Source organism: Crotalus tigris, unplaced genomic scaffold (genome assembly GCF_016545835.1).
Source record: "Crotalus tigris isolate CLP2741 ecotype Arizona unplaced genomic scaffold, ASM1654583v1 scf7180000019856.1557650, whole genome shotgun sequence".
NCBI lineage: Eukaryota > Metazoa > Chordata > Lepidosauria > Squamata > Viperidae > Crotalus > Crotalus tigris.
In genome coordinates, this window is record NW_024097742.1 from 1,392,260 (window position 1) to 1,405,002 (window position 12,743).

Sequence of the window (12,743 nt, forward strand, 5' to 3'; positions counted from 1 at the left end):
TGGAAACCCCCTTGAAGTGGTGTCAAATGAAGGCAGAAGCTGCCTCTGCACATTCCCAGAAAATGGCAGTGGATGGAAAACCAGAGCAGTAGAGAAGAACATAAACCAGCTTCTATCATCCAGTTCTGTACTTTGGCTAACAGTGGTCTAGGTGTACATTTAACCTATGGTATGACATAGGTTGTATTATAACATTTTATTTTGTATAATACCTAGAGAATACATTGTATGGACATTTTATAATTATGAACAATAAATGCATAATCAATAATGTAAGAATGATGAAAGCTCCTGAAAAAGGAGAAAGCTCTCCCTTACTACTTCTCCCATTGCAGGAATCTCCAAAACCCAAACAGATTGTCAGGTTGAAGGAAGTTTGCAAATACATTTTTGCAAACACTGGTAGTACCCAGCACAGTAACAATTAAACATAAGTGTGCACTCTACAAGTTGCTTTTATTCTTAAGTCAAGTAAAACTTTAGCTCCACAAAAGCAAAGACCCTTGTTCCTGAGCAACTTTTTGAATAATCTGTTATGGAAATGTAAGTTACCATTCTTGCTAATGAATTAATTTAAAAAAATGAAAAGCAACAAAATTGTATCTGAGCTTCCATTAGGTTAGGTACGGTGCACATACAGAATATGATATAAAACTAGAACCTCTATACCACAATTGCTGTCATAATTTTATTTTCCAAAGCCAATTTACCTTTATCAAAGAAATATATTTAAACTTAAGAGAAATCTTTCCATGACTGAAGTACACATGATGCATTTCCAAACACATGGCTTTTAGTTTGAATGCAAAAATCATTCCCAAGATGTATATGAACTTATTAGTTGTAATTGTTCAAGGGGAATGGCAAAATCCCATGGGTTCATCTACACATATATAGGTTCCCATGAAGAAAACACTTCACAACTTGTCAAAATGTACAACTAAGCCAAAACTGGCAAACAAGTGTGTTAACTCCTTTCTGGCATCCCACATTGATTTTTTTTGTCATATCTTTTATATTCCAAGCCACAAGTCAAAGACAACTTGTTCTGTTTATTAATAGGGTCATTTGGAGAGCTTTTTCATCTGAAGATCAAGAGAAAATGCCTTAAATAAATTTATGTTTACCACAGCTTGGTGTTTTGTTTTCTCTAGGTGCAATGCAAAATAAGCCACTGAACCGCTCTCTAGCACAACCTTGTGGTGAGAACATTACCTAAATACACAACACGAGGTCCTATTTCAGCTTGCTCGACATTAGTTAAATTGTGGTGTCCTGTTAACTGTGAATCAACAGGCTGATTATAGTTTACTGGGTGTATCTATTTAGGGAGGCTGCTAAATGTTGATATATACATTATATAATATGATAAATTATAGAAGGAGCTGTGGAGTATTACTTGAAGTCTTATCCATATAGGAACTTTGCAAACAGAGAAGAACTTAAAAAAATAAAGCACATTTTAGCCAAATTTGCTGATTTGTTCTATTGCCACTGAATAGTCTCTTGTGGTGCAATCTTAAGAAAGTTTATTCAGGATTAAGTTCCACTGAAGTAAGTATATTTAGGATTTCAGCACAACCTTATCGTGTTGGTTCAGAAATAAATTTCTTAAAGTATACTGGGTCCTCCAAACATATAAATGGGGTATACTGGACTGTAACTTTAGGCAAGAAACACACACCGGCTTGTTAATATGAGGTCTGGTAAACTGGCTATCTACAGACACAAAAATTGGGTAATGTTGTGGAAATTATGTGCAAGATATGAATGATCTTGCAGCCACTTTCTGATTATGACTCAATCTAGATACATAGGCATGTAAATGACTAGACTTTGACTGGGTAAAGAGTTCTAAGAGATCTGAAAATACTGTTTTCAGCTCTATATCATAGATGTGTATATTGGGGATATGGATTTTATTATCTTTCTATGAGCAGATGATAAATGTCTGGATTCTGAATATTTAAAATTATATTACTAGTGTTACAATGTTTTTATTAACAAGCATAAAAACACTTACATGAAAAGGAGTATCTCCAGAAAGGATTTTCTCTTCCTGTTTCAGAGAAAGAAAAAAAATGAAATAAAACAAAACAGAACAGAAAATGATAAAACAAAGCAAAGCAAAATAATGATGCAAATGGGGGAAAACAAATGAAGACCATTTGGGCATAAGTTAAGTAGCAATTTAATAAACAGCTAGAGCTAAAGACTGTAAAACCATAATTTTCTCTAATGTCCTACATTAATGTAATATGCCAGCATGAAATTCTGGAAAACCATCTCAAAATTAGGTTGATTTCAAGATGAAATCTTTATTTCCAATACTATTCTACCTAATATGATAGAAGACTTTTTCCCCCCTTGCTTTCTGTGACCTTTGTTTTTTACAAGCTTTTTTCTAGAACGAAAAGATCAAGATTAGTGGAAACTACCTTATTCTAAATCAATTCATCCGTTTCATCTAGAAATATCTATTTGATAGAGTCTCTTTAGTGTTAAGAGTTTTCTCATAGCACCACCTGCTAAAAGTTTGGCTTTTACCTCCTGCTCAAGTACAGGTAGTCCTTGACTTACAAACATTCATTTAGTGACTGTTTGAAGTTACAAGTTACACATAACTAAAGCAGAATGTTAGCAAATAGTCTGAGCCTGCAAAGATGAGGTGAGGAAAGCTAAGGCTCAAAATGAACTAAGTCTTGTGGCCAAAGTCAAAAATAATAAAAAAACAAACAGTTTAACTTTTCAAAAACAGTACCATAAAAATAGATTAGAAACACAAGTTAAGATAGGCAAGAAAATGGTAAGTGAGCACCTATCTAGCCTAGAGGAGTTCAAATGACCAGGACCAGGTGGATTACACACCAAGGTGTTCAAGGAACTGGCAGATGTGATCATAGAACCACTGAACTATATTTTTCAAAGATCCTGGAGCACTGGGGAACTACCAGTGGACTAGAAAATAATAATAATAATAATAATAATAATAGTTTGAAGGGACCTTGGAGGTCATCTAGTCCAACCCCCTGCTCAGGCAGGAAACCCTATACCATTTCAGACAGATGACTGTCCAGTCTCTTCTTAAAAACTTCCAGTGTTGGAGCATTCACAGCTTCTGGAGGCAGGCTGTTCCACTGATTAATTGTTCTGTCAGGAAATTTCTCCTTAATTCTAGATTGCTTCTCTCTTTGATTAGTTTCCTTCCATCTGTTGCTTCTTGCCCTGCCTTCAGACTTATGATCATTTTTCACATTTACAACTGTTGCAGCATCCCCATGGTCACATTAAAAATCAAACACTTGGCAACTGATTCATATTTATGACGGGTAGTGTCCCCATGTTGTATGATCCTCTTCGCGTCCTTCTGACAAGCAAAGTCAATGGGGAAAAGAGATTCACTTAACAATCCTGTTACTAACTTAACAACTGCAGTGATTCACTTAACAACTGTGGCAAGAAAGGTCGTAAAATGAGGAAAAATTCACTTAATGTCTGTCTCACTTAACAACAGAAATTTTGGGCTCAATTGTAGTTGTAAGTCGAAGACTACCTATATTACTTAAAAGTTAAATGCTGACAACTTTACAGCTTCTTTCTAGTTTACTAAGATCTGTGAGTGAAACAGCAAAAGTTTCAATCTCTTGTCAGGGGTCTGATTTGAATAAATTATCTTCATGTTTGGTCTGTGGAACAAATACCTCTTGAAATCCACCCCTCCTACATTACAAATTCTAGAGGATTAAGACAGAAAAATTAAAAGGTTACCAGAAAGACAAGAGATTGGCATGAGAGATTGCTTTTCAGAGTCTACAAATATTTCTCAAGAATTCTGTTGGCTAACAAAATACTTTTTACTTTGCCCTTTCATTCCATAGTTTGGCTAACTACCTATGAGTCTACCTACTCCAGTTCCAATCAATCCAAGCCAATGATCATTGAGAAATTATGAGAACAGCAGGCACAAAATCCTGTATTTCTGAACATTGCCTCTATCTATTCCTACCACTTTTAAACCATTTCCTGTGTCCCACAGTTATGGATCCACATTTTATGACTATTTTGTTGAATACCAGCACTTCTGGTTTTTGGCAAAATCATACCGGTTTGCTTAATGATCGTGGTGTTCATTTAATGATCATGGTTTTGCTTAACTGTAAAAGGTTGTAAAATTGGGTCAATCACATGACCAACCAGCTTTATAACTGTCACAACTTATGACCATTATGGGCAGACTCCATTAGAGTCATAAATAAAGGACTACCTATGCCTAGATAAACCACTGAATAATGTTATGGTACAAGGATACTGAAAGAATAACAAATTTATTATCCTTCATTCCCATTTTCCATAAATTAGACGTTCAAGATGAGCCACAATTGTGATTCTCAGAATTTTTCAGTCAATATGCTACCTTAAATTTTTATCTAAAGCTGATGTTCTGACTATATTTTAAATGATCATAGTACAGTACTGCTTTCAGATGTTTCTATTTCTCCAAATGCCATTTAATACTCAGCACATAGGATATCATACAAAAATAAAATAAATTAAAAATAATTGAAACCAAGAGTAGTTGAAACTGCAGTCCTCTTCTCATAACACTGTCAATTCAAGTTCCAATCAATGGATAACCAAAAACATAAAATTCCTACCCTGTATATTTACAGGTTACTTAAGAGAATCATATCTCTTGTCACCACTACAACAGTTTCACATATTCACCATGCTTATTGCTTACTCCTGGCACAAAAATGTATGTTAAATAATAAAATTCAGCAGCAGTCCATAATAGCAACACTAAAATTAACCAAAACTTAAAACTATCATGAGTTGCTACACAAAGAACATGATTACTACCATTTTATGTAGTTCACTTTGCATTATGATCTAGCCTACAATTATATTTCTAGCTATTCATACCCTTCTCAATAAATCTGGCAGCTATAAAGCTAGTTACATATGATCATTGGATAGATAAAAGTTTACTCATGAGCTCAAATGTTAATTGGAATCATAACTTATTTATACATAGGTCTCTGAGCTAATTCATAATATTAAGCCTATGAATGACTGAGAGAACAAATAAATGAAGTAAGAGTAGTAAATGCATTGCTGATATTGTAACAGAGCTTTTACAGATAACCCTGGATGTTTTGTAATTGTTAACTGAAGATATCAACACACACACGTAAGGTAAAGAAAAGTATAAGCTTCTTATGATATGAATAATCTCCGTCATGATCTAAAGATCCTTCCAATGCTACCTTTATTATAGGAATAGACTGGTTCATTACTACAGTGCTCACAATTCAAGAACTGTGAACAACTTGGCATAATTAACAGAAATAATTAGCTCCAAATTTGTATAGACCCAACTCCTTCACTCCTATTTTCAAAAAGCACTTGGGAGATTTGTGAATGAAGCCTTTATATCTCTGATCACCTCCAAGGAATGAAGGCACTTACTCCCTGTTTTTGGCTTTTGCATCCATGAGTAATTGACATAAATGTTATGCCAATATTATGAAGAATGATGACTAAAGCTATAACTGAACTATCTGAGTAAACGATCCAGCTAGTTCTGTTTCCACTCCACTCCCCTTTCTTCATCCCTTTGAGTTTAGCCCCTTGCCTTTGATCTATGACTTTATCCAAAGTTCATGCTCCTGCCGCCTCCTCCTCCTCCTCCTTCTTCTTCTTCTTCTCTTCTTCTCTCTAACTCTTCCCTCCTTCTCTTCTTCTAACACAGTGTGAGATGGACAGTAAAAAGTACATGGTGACATCAGCAGGCATTGTCTCAGGTTTCTTTGTGTCATTCCTTACAAGTACAGAGAATTCTGATTCAAGGGTTGGGATTGGTATAATGGTTGCTGATGTCACAAACACATTAATTCCCCCCCCCCAAGCAATCTTGTTCTAAACAGTAACCATGGAGCATTGGCAAGGCTTAAGATTCCCAAGCCAAACTATTATCTTGCCCTCATTTTATTGATTGATTGATTTAATTTAGTTGCTGCCCATTTCACTTTGAAGTGACTCTGGTAGCTTACAGCGTAATCAACAATAAATATTCCTAACCCAATAAAATGACAATACCATCAAAGTAAGATCATGGACACAGGATGGGGAAGGGGGGAGCCGGATGGGGTGTGTGAGGTGGGATTAGTTCTTAATTAATCAATCATCTCCAGTGTGATGCTCCCACATTGGGGCCCCATCTGATAGAACCAGGTCTTAAGGCTTTTGCAGAAGATCAGAAAGGTAGGAGCTGATCCCATCTCGGGATAATATTCCAAAGGGCAGGAGCCACTGGCACAGAAGATTCTTCCCCTGAACTTCACCAAGCAGAAATTCTTTGACTGCCAGGATCCACAATATGCCCCTTCTGCCTGTGTGGATGGGGCAGGCAAGTCCTATTGGGATGAGACGGGTTCCTCAAGTAACCTGGATCCATGCTATGAAGGGCTTTAAAATCTTAAGTTTTATGGTAAGCAACTCAGGAAAAGAATAGAACACTTTTCTAAATTCAGAGGAGGACATGATCCCCAAATCCAGTGCCTTCCCCATCTAATAGTTTTGAAAAGACTTTGCTGCTGCTTCCCAAATGAAATTAATACAGTAGGTAGAATCAAGCATATATTTAAGACAGGCATCCAAGTAATCACAATAGTGGAAATGATAATGAGCATGATGTCATAAAACAAACCTTGCCCTTTTTGTGCTAGCAATCTGGCACTGAACACATAGATGTAAGTCAAATGGTTTATGTTTAGATACACATTTCATCACTGGTGGATGTTCATGCATTCTTACTGTGGTTTATTGTATTGATAGATTATGTGCTATATGTTGATGTCAGCTCTAAGTAGATAGATTAACTCTATGACAATTATCCCCATCCTGGGACAGTTACAGTGGTGATGGGCATACCATTGGAAGACTTGAAGGACCAGGTTAGAAAAAGATCATCATAAAATCTATCCATGTAGTTGTTAAAAGTTGACAACAACTTGGTAGCACATAATACTGGGTTACTTTAAGTGCTTTTTAAGTAGAAAAACAAGATAAAAATATTATTACCTATTTATGGCTCTTGCAGCATAGAAGTAGCTTTACACAGTTGTGTTCTCATTATTCCTTGAAGTACCAATCAGTCACTTTGAATCCATTAATTAGTAGTTAAATTGGAAATAATTATTTAGTAATCTTTTTTTCCTTACTGCAAGCATTATGATGCGAGAATTTGTTCCCACAAAGTGTGGAGAAATAATTTCACCTGACAGTCAAGAGATGAATAATATTTAGTAGCCATGATGCTTATATTAAATTTCACATCTGGACTACTTGTTTAAGGCTTTGAACTCTGATCCTAGTTTTTTTTATTTCCCCTTATTTCCTAAAGCTGCTTTCCTCTCCTTCTGTCTTTCTCATTGCTGGTTTTTGGTTTGAGATGCAGGAAAAAATATGTGAAATCTGAGTTTGCGTAACTAACAAAATACCTAAATGTTTACTTCTTAAAAAAACAAAGTATGCAATCCTAGATATGTGCTACATGATTTTGCAATATCTGGCTCAATTAAGTCACCATAAAGTTATAAGTACCAAGTCAGCAAGATCGCCAGAGTATTTTATTGTATGAGTTTAAAAGCTAAATTAGAGGGTAGAATATCATGCACAACAGAATTTTAAACCATTTCCACAAAATAAACTTCCGTTTATTTATATTTTCCAGTTGCCTTTTGAAAAAGCACTTTTGAGACAACTATGACCTGGATGACTGAGAATTTCCACAAAAAATAAACTTCCGTGTTCATATTAACTTATTAGCAGTACTAAAGGATATGCAATTAAAAAGTAACCTTCTACTAAGATGCCCTATTTATATCCATTATACATAAGCTTAATCTTTTTCTCCATAAGCATAATAATTACAGTAATCCTTACTGATGCAACATCTTTACATTTTCTTGAGACCAATGACAGCTTCCCAAGATTGTGTCTTCCAGCTATGTTGTGATAAGAATTTTGCCTAAGATTTCTAGAAGCCTTCTTAAAATATTTGGAGGACATCAAACTGAGGTAGGCTGGTCAAAAATAAATTTTACAGGTTTATTTGCATTAGCGTTATCTCAGTGAGAAAAAAAAAATATTTTAAAAATTATGTTGGAAATTACAAGCAGAATTTTCAGGCAAAGGAATTAGGAAGGCTTGATGCTTCTATTATGACCATAAAGTTGGTGGGTTAATATATACAGGTGTTTACAAACTTTCAAGCAGTTTTATGGCGCTCTAATACTGTGGATATGGATTTTCAACAGCAAGTATACCATTCTATCTTAGTTGGGTTGGCCACCTGTTTTCAAAAGGTAGTATGCCATACAGAGAGGACAGGAAAAAACCTCATGGATATCCTTTGAATATGGAATATTTTAATACTCAGACAAATAAGGGTAATGATGTGTTACAAAAGAAGAAAATCAACCTAATTTCTTCAAATTCACAAGCCAACCAACTTATGAGATTTTCAGACTAGAATGATCTAATAACCATGTGTGTATGAATGTGTTTAGTCAAGTTTAAAGTTGACACAGGACTGTTCTAAAACAGCCTTCTCTAGCTTAGTGAACTTTAGCTGCACTTAACTCCAACTTCAACTGTATCTAACAAATGCACATAAGAGTGAAATAGTAGAATTGTTACATATTGAGATATAGCCTACTTCCAGTGCCTAAGAATGATTCTGCCAATAGCCTAGCAGCAGCCACACAATATAGAAAATGCTAGTCTGATATGGCTTTAAGTTACATTCAATAGCTATTCCAACAAACTCCTATTCAAAATTGCTACAAATCCTCATAGCCCAGGCAAGCTGTGGCATAAGTACTAAGCTTTACAATATTGCTGAACATGAAACAAAGTCTGTCTTAGTATTTTTCCTAACATTGTGACACTTTTCACTGCCTCATAAAGAGGAAGAAAATTCTCACGTTATAAAAGTATGTGCATACATTGCTCTCACAACTACCCAAAGGACAAACTTCCAACACCTTATACTGTATAATGAAGAAGAATGGTGTGACGGGAAAGAGATAAACATCTAATTCTGCTACACTGCTTCACTGGATCGCACTGATAATCCTCCAAACTTCATTTTAATAAAAATGAAACTCCATTAAAAGTGAAAATATCAAATCAGACATCTTGTCTGCATTGTGAACTTTAGGTTGGTAATGTTCAGAGGTGCTACTATTAAAATCGTATTATTTAGCCACTCCTACTTCATTCACCTCATTCTTCTCCCACTTAAAAAACAGAATTGTGGGGCTAAAAAAATGAATATATTCTTTTCTAACATGGGGGGGACACGCAGTTATGTTACCCTTTCAGTATATTAATTTTTTTCAGCCTGAATACCAAACTATATCCCTAATAGAACTATTAAATTCATGATCAACTCATAGATTAATATTTCTTATCATTTGTTCACTTCCTAAATCTCCATTCCAGCAGTGCATAAATGTAATGTTCCTTATTCCAATTCCTAAAATATATGTATAAAATCCATAAAACATAGTACATCCATAAACATAGTGATTTCTTAAGCTCATTCTGCCTTAAATGTCATGCTAGAAACATGCCATGATATATTTCAGGACCAGCACATAAAATATTTTTTTCTGTCTTCTCTCTATTGTAGTAAAATACAACAGTATCTTTGTCTTATTCCTAGTGCTGCCCTCTAGAGGATAGGATGTCAAATATTAGAGCTGATTTTGAAGGCTGATAAATAATATCACTTTTGAGTGATAAATTATGTTAGAAGAAGGTGGCAAAGGAAAATGAAAAAGGGAGACCTTGGGGACCAGAATAGATTATGACTGGAAGAGTCATGGAAAACTTGAAGTGGCAGCCAAGGTTTTTTTTAAAGCAATACTTACAGAGTAGATACAAGAATAATCAAATACAGAAAGCAGACAAAATGTGTTTGCTGCTGCTAATATTAATGACTTTCTGTCAACCAATTTCAATCTTAGCACTCAAGCAAGCGGCAGCGTTATTATACTATATGACTATCTCATCTGAAATATGTAAAAATATTTTTTCTGTTGTAATATAACAAACTTCCAAGCACCATGTACAGATAAATATTTCCAACAGACTCTTATGAGTTCTTGTATAGGGATAATTTACTCCTTCAAATACAAACACATACATATACAGTCGTTTATGTAAAACACCATTTTAAAATATTACAGAATGTTAGCAAGCTGCAACTCCAGATTACAAAAGCCAGTATCCACAAAAGTGTTTTTTTCAAACACATACCTAGCTTTTTATCTGACAACTTCTCTCACCTTTTTCTATTTTAAAATGCAAAAAACAGCGATCTTAAAAGTAATGATTTGGACGTTCTACCGAGTTTTCCTCCCAACTGTGTAGTATTACTACAACAGTAATACATTTAAAAAAAAAAAAACAACCAAATGTTTTCCAAGCATTAGTTCCGTTCCCCACTCCCCTTAATTCCAAAAACGTGTTTGATAGGTAATGATCACTTTACTCTCCAGTTAAGGAAAAGGCATAAAGAGAAAAATTATAATGTGCCCAACATGCCATCTGCTGATCCAAGAAGACATGCAAAGCTGTTTCCTCTTTATAATCTTATACGGAAATTTAAACGATGCCCTTTCAAAAGTCAGTACATTTCCCCTTTTGTTATCTGGTCAAACATGAACGGGTATTTTATCCCTGAAGGCTGGCTTCTGATTCCAGGAACAAGCGATGTAAATTCAGGATCACTTTATTTGCCCTGAAGTACGTCCGGGATTCAGTTCTTGCCAGCAAAGTTTCTAAGAATACCCAGGGCGGTTCTCTTAGGGGCCTCTCCCCTCCAGAAAATGAATGAACGAATTCGCAAGAGAGCTATTAAAGATGCGCTGGCAGCCGCGGCGGAGCAAATGCTCGCGTTCGAATATTTTCGAATTGCCGTCCGCCTGGCTTTTTTCTTTCTTTTCTTTTTTTTAAGGTGAGCCGCATGTATCAATGGAATTCGATCGCACGTCGCGCGGAGGAAGAAGCGCGAGGAGGGCGGCGGGGGAAGAGGCAAGCACTTGCTCACAGATGCAAAGGGAGGAGAGGAAAGGGGGAAGAAGGGGAAAAAAAAAACCCACCCCACCGCACGAAATCAGACGGAAAGCATTGCCACACAAGTGGTTAATGCAACTTCACCCTTCCTATACGTACACACACATATATAAATCTCTCTCTCTCTCTCTCTCTCTCTCTCTCTCTCTCTCTCTCTGTGTGTGTGTGTGTGTGTGTGTTTGTGTTATTTCAAAGTGCACGTAAGGTACCGAAGGGTGACCACCGGGGACGAAGAGGGAGAACCTAGGTGAGCAAAGCCCTCGGCTTCATCCGAAAGGTGCACATGCCCGCACATTTTATCAAACGCAGACAAAAGGCAACCGCCATGCTCTAGAGAAAGAAAGGGGGGGGGGAAGGAATCGCTCGGAAACCAGGCGCGGGGAAAGTGCAGAGCGAAAGGCAGGCGCGAGGAAGCAAACGCGGGTAATGGAGGAAAAGGATCGTTTGGGAACTCGGCACAAAGAAGGGGGGGGGAGAAGGAAAAAGCACTATTCCCTGATGGAGGTTTGTTTGGGGATTTTCTCCCCCCCCCCATTCTGGTGCTGGACAGGAGGAAATAACAAAGACATTGGGAGGGGTTATGTTTCATATGCCCGCTTTGTTCCCTGTTGCTAGAAAGGAAGGCGAGAAGGCGAGGGCGGCGGTAGTCGGGCTCGCTTTCTCTCCCAAAAAGACCGAAAACTCGCCTTGGTTACCTGTAGCAGTTGCTCTTTTTGGACCAGGTAGCTGTCCAGCGTCTTCGCCGTTTCTGCTTCCGTCCTATGTGCTTCGGCGCGAGCGGCAAGGCAGACTAACAGCAATGGGAAGGAAGAAACAGTAATTTATAAGCGCTTTCTTCCGGACCTCTCGTGTCTGCTCTCTAATGAGCGAGCGCTGAGCATCACCCATCCTGGTGAGTGGAAAAACACCAGCTCCGCTTCAGCTTTGGCGGGGGGGGCGGGGGGAGGGAGGGAGGGAGGAGGCAGAGAGGGAGGGGTCGATGTGGGTAAAAGGAGGGGCCAGTTTCCCTCAGCTCGGCGGAGACACAGGCACGCAGGGAGGGCGGGAAGCCTCGGCTGGCAGGCGGCCCGGAGAGCTGCGAGGGTCGGGGAGGGGCTGTCAGGCACGAGGAGGTGGGAACAGCTGCCTGGCTAAGCCCCCGCTGCCGTCGGGATGCGGGAAAGGGAGCCAAGGGCTCCAGCATGTGCCAGGAGGCGGGAAACTTTCCCCTCGCCCTCATTAAGCAAAAGGAGGGAGGGGGGATTAGAGAGCCCAGAAGGGACTTTTCTTTCTTCTCCGAAGGAGACAGGAACGCGACTTCGCCGACCTTTCGACTCCCCCCTCGGAGTGAAGAGTTGGATAGCACGAGGCGCTTGGCACGAGATGGCGTCTCTGGTCTAGTCTCGCTGGAGGCTTTTCCTCTCCTTTTGTGCCTTCCGCCCGGCCCGGCCCGAAAAGACGTTTAGCATGGAATAAAGAAAGGGTGTGGGTGTCTATAAATCCAGGGTTGCCCCTTAGCGTGTTTGCAATGCCTGCAATTCACCTTCGTGCTCTCCAATGTTTAGCTCAGCTTTCAATACTGTACTTTTTTTTTTCCCCCTGCTTGGTCACATGAG

The 12,743-nt window shown here is 38.0% G+C and overlaps 1 protein-coding gene and 1 long non-coding RNA gene across 4 annotated transcripts in view; one reads left to right on the forward strand and one right to left on the reverse strand.

Annotated features, from left to right (window-relative positions):
- The window catches only part of SLC6A6 (solute carrier family 6 member 6), a 56,089-nt gene extending 44,085 nt beyond the window's left edge, over positions 1-12,004 (reverse strand). For 2 of the 3 annotated variants that reach the window (XM_039364798.1, XM_039364797.1), the window contains exons 1-2: positions 11,844-12,004; positions 2,024-2,059 (exon numbers count right to left, since the gene is read on the reverse strand). The gene's annotated coding sequence lies outside the window, so the exon portion shown is untranslated. The remainder of the gene's footprint in view (positions 1-2,023; positions 2,060-11,843) is intronic. The other variant, XM_039364799.1, reaches the window with a different exon arrangement.
- Positions 11,911-12,743, forward strand: part of LOC120317861 — a 53,680-nt gene continuing 52,847 nt past the window's right edge. The window contains exon 1 of the long non-coding RNA XR_005559324.1: positions 11,911-12,040. This is a non-coding gene — a long non-coding RNA (uncharacterized LOC120317861). The remainder of the gene's footprint in view (positions 12,041-12,743) is intronic.